The sequence below is a fragment of the Bubalus kerabau genome, chromosome 21 (genome assembly GCF_029407905.1).
Source record: "Bubalus kerabau isolate K-KA32 ecotype Philippines breed swamp buffalo chromosome 21, PCC_UOA_SB_1v2, whole genome shotgun sequence".
Taxonomy (NCBI): Eukaryota; Metazoa; Chordata; class Mammalia; order Artiodactyla; family Bovidae; genus Bubalus; species Bubalus kerabau.
In genome coordinates this window covers 40,779,854-40,783,485 of record NC_073644.1, presented here as the reverse complement: position 1 = coordinate 40,783,485, position 3,632 = coordinate 40,779,854, and the positions used below count along the sequence as shown (strand labels likewise).

Here is a 3,632-nt window from a genome sequence, read left to right as displayed (position 1 = left end):
TCCATTCAACCCAGGAAGACTTGCTGACCTGGCAGGTACAAATTTTGAAAACTACACAAAAAGTTACAGACATTAAAATAGGAAAAAAAAAAATCCCTAGGCCCTAGAGGAAGTGGTATATCTGATTCAGTGGTTAGAAATTGCTTCATAAAGTCATGGAACAAATGGAAGTTTAATCCTAACAGATGACACTGCCAGGGCAGTCACTTGTGTGCGTGGATGACTCAGTAGCACCTGTTGGAGAGGGTGGGAAAAGGAGCCGTGAAATCCTGAAGGCATTCCCTGCTAGAAGCAACGGCCCCACCTGGCAAATTAGTAAACCAGGCATTCTCAACATCCTGCCTGGAACCTTTGTGCCCAGTTCTATGAAGGTGGTGACTCACCTGAGTTACCGGTCAAATGATTCTTACTCAGAGCCCTCTGTTTTTAACCTTTAATATTAAATGATCAAGGCAACCGCTAGCCAAATGTCCATCTACTTTCAAGATGTTCCTTTGAAATGATTGATTTTGGGCAACAACTGGTTTTACAAAGGGCAACCCTCAATTTCTCTAGTGTTTAACAGGTTGCCAAGCTTCATTAAAGGTCCACATTAGAGGCTTTGGACCTCGGTCCCTGGACCTGGGCCTTCTAAAATGACTTTCCTCCAAACCTCATTTAACTTCCTTTAATTTACTTAATTAATGGAATTTTCTGAAGGGAACAGTTACTTTGATCTGAACCTCTTTCTTAGTTTCCGGTTAACATTTCCAGAGCAAGACAAGAGTGGGGTGAGGGGCGGGAGCTCCCAGCAGCTCACAACTGCAGTTTTCCTCCAAATCAGAGACCTTGGAGGAGCCTGAGAGGAAGAAGGCTGGTCGAAAATACTGCCCTTGGCATTTTCGTGGGTGTTTGCCCCACACACAGATAAAAGGGGTGGGGGGGGGGTGGGGGGACGACGGTGTGCTGCAAAGCAAGTTCTCTGGAAGCTGGGCCTGCAGCTTGGAAATCTTCAGTCATCCTTGCAAATCAACCAACCGGAAACCAGCGATGGGAATTAGAAATGCTTCTACCCTGAAAGTCTCCTGCAAACTAACGACAAATTCAGACACAAATGGAAAATGCAAGTCCCGCCCAGCAGGAATCCTCAGTTTCCCAGCTATTCATCCCCACAGCCATCCCCCTAACCAAAAGGCCACAGCAGCTTTTGCTTTGCACCTTGCCAAGGAAGCAAACACTGCTGCCCTAGGTGCTGGTTAGGGGGGAAAAAAACCCAGCAACCTCAACCCGCAGGTCTTACCTTTCAGTAAGGGGAAAACATTTTGTTGAGGTGGTAAGTTAAAAAGCAAGACATTCTGAGTGGTGACTTCCACTCTGCGTTTTTTGAGAAGACCAACGCAGCCCCAGTTGTTGTTTAGCCTAGTAGTCGCTGGGCTACTCTTGGGGACCCCTGGACTGCATGCAGCTCTCCAGGCTCTTCTGTCCATGGGATTTTCCAGGCAGGAATACTGGAATGGGTTTGCCATATCTTTCGCCAGGGGATCTTCCCGATCCAGGGATCGAGCCCGCGTCTCCCTGCACTGGCAGACGGATTCTTTTACCACTGAGCCACCAGGGAAGCCAGTCCCCTGTCCCAGAGTGGCTTACCTGGGAGCCCAGCCTCGGAGTTCAAGGTACATCAACGATCCGAGCTTTGGTCACCAGGGGGCGCGCGCGAGCGGAGCTGCCCGGAGCGATACTTCTGTTTTCTCAGACTTTGAGTTGAGAGGCGGGGGAAGGGCAAGGGGCGGAGGGAAGGGTGGGGGTGGCGAGGGAGATGCAGCTGGCTTTCAAAAAAATCCCTTTGTTCTCTGTAATCTTGCCGCTTGCCAGTTTAGAAGGCCAAGGTTGCCACGTTACCTGTTGCCAGGGTCCTGCGAGTGCCTGGAGAAAATGTGGGCGACAGAGGTAGCGCGCACAGTCCTCGGGCTCGGTGGCTCTGCAGCCCTTTGCCCCGGCTGGGCGCTGACATTTGGAAAGCAGCTGCTGCGATCGCCGAGCAGTTTGGTTGTAGTTGTAACAGAGGAGTGGCTGCGTCTTACATCATTTCCAGGCATGAAGTGCCTGGGGCTTTTTTTTTTTTTTTAATGACTAATTTTCGGATCCCTGCCTCCTTGGAGTTTGGGACAGTACATGTACTGTGCACAACAGCCTCACCTCAGGAAGCCCAAGGTTTGTAGCAACTTGTTAAAACAACTTGGGTGCCTCTTAAAAAAAAAAAAAAAAAGCTGTGACTCTGAAACAAACCTTTTCATTCTTCCTTCTGAAAACAATGTTGCGTTTGATTAGCCGCGGAGGCTCGCTGGAAGTCGGCTTTCCCCGGTGGAGCCCGGCTGCTATCGGTTGAATAGATCTTGAAGCCAGACAAGCCGGGGCTTGGGGCATTTGTCTGGCATTAGGAAGTGTCTGGAACACTGGTAACTACCAACTGGCCAGTCCTATGACTACAAGAGTTATGACAGCGCCCCTCCCTCTGTCCACATCCCTCTCCGCCCCCCTCCACTGCACACAAGCCTGCTTCTCTCTACTTAACAAGGAGGAAAAGTTTAACTCTTTTCTGTGGTTTACGTGGAGGGTGGCTCTGGTGGAAATCGCTCTCCTGGCCACAGCCCTTGAGCCAAAACCAACCAGGAAAGAGGCCAGCAGAAGCCCTGCCCCCCCCCCCCCCCAGGAACCCTGCGCCCCGTCCCCAGTCCCCCGAAGCCCTCTGATCACCGCCTCCTCACCGTGGGGCCGGCAGGTCGCAGACCGCTGACCACCACACTCTGGGTGGCCTGGAAACGTTAAGCTGTAAATATTTTGAAACAAGGGAGCGATTTTTCCGTGTATATTTTGGTTTTGTGCAGTTTCTCTTCTTTTGCAGCGTTTTAAGGTCGCAGGCTGGGCACCCCTTGCTGACCACTCCAAATGTAGTCATCCTCCAGACTTTAGACCCAGACAACTGAGTTAGAAGCAGTTTCCTGGAGGTCCTCTTGGAGAGCATTGTCCTCTACTGGACACGGTGTTTCAGGGAAGGTTTACTAGGCGGATGAACACAGGTGGTTTGGATGAACGAGAAGAGATGGGATTTGAAGCCCTGTTGGACACGACTGAGCGACTTCACTTTCACTTTTCACTTTCATGCATTGGAGAAGGAAATGGCAACCCACTCCAGCGTTCTTGCCTGGAGAATTCCAGGGACGGGGGAGCCTGGTGGGCTGCCGTCTATGGGGTCGCACAGAGTCCAACACAACTGAAGCGACTTAGCAGCAGCAGCAGCAGAGCATCTGAGAGTGGCATGATTCAGTGAAGTTAGTTACCTACCCTAGCCTCAGTCTTACTATCAAACAAATGGGTTTAGTGAGATCCCTATTCCTGGGTCATGAGACCATGTCTATTGAATTCTTTTTTAATGGCAATGAAGAAATACCATTTAGGTCCCTTTATATATTTTTTAATATTTATTTGGCTGCTCCGGGTCTTTGTTTGCAAAGGAGGCATCTTTGCCCTTCGTTGTCTCATGGGATCTTTGGTTGTGGCATGTGAATGCTTAGTTTCAACATGTAGGATCTAGTACCCTGATAAAGAATCGAACCCCGGGCCCCCTGCATTGGGAGCACAAAGTCTTAACCACT

General features: G+C 50.0%; 1 long non-coding RNA gene across 4 annotated transcripts; it reads right to left on the bottom strand.

The window, feature by feature from the left end:
• Positions 1-421: 421 nt before the first annotated feature.
• Positions 422-2,024, bottom strand: LOC129636307 (uncharacterized). 4 transcript variants are annotated; one of them, XR_008706864.1, is made up of 4 exons: positions 1,879-2,024; positions 1,627-1,733; positions 1,280-1,559; positions 422-1,071 (listed from the first exon to the last, which is right to left on the bottom strand). It is a non-coding gene; the product is annotated as an uncharacterized LOC129636307 (long non-coding RNA). The 4 variants fall into 4 exon arrangements; XR_008706865.1 differs by lacking the exon at positions 1,879-2,024 and having other exon boundaries at positions 1,627-1,861; XR_008706866.1 differs by lacking the exon at positions 1,879-2,024 and having other exon boundaries at positions 1,280-1,554; positions 1,627-1,861.
• Between the last annotated feature and the right edge of the window lie 1,608 nt (positions 2,025-3,632).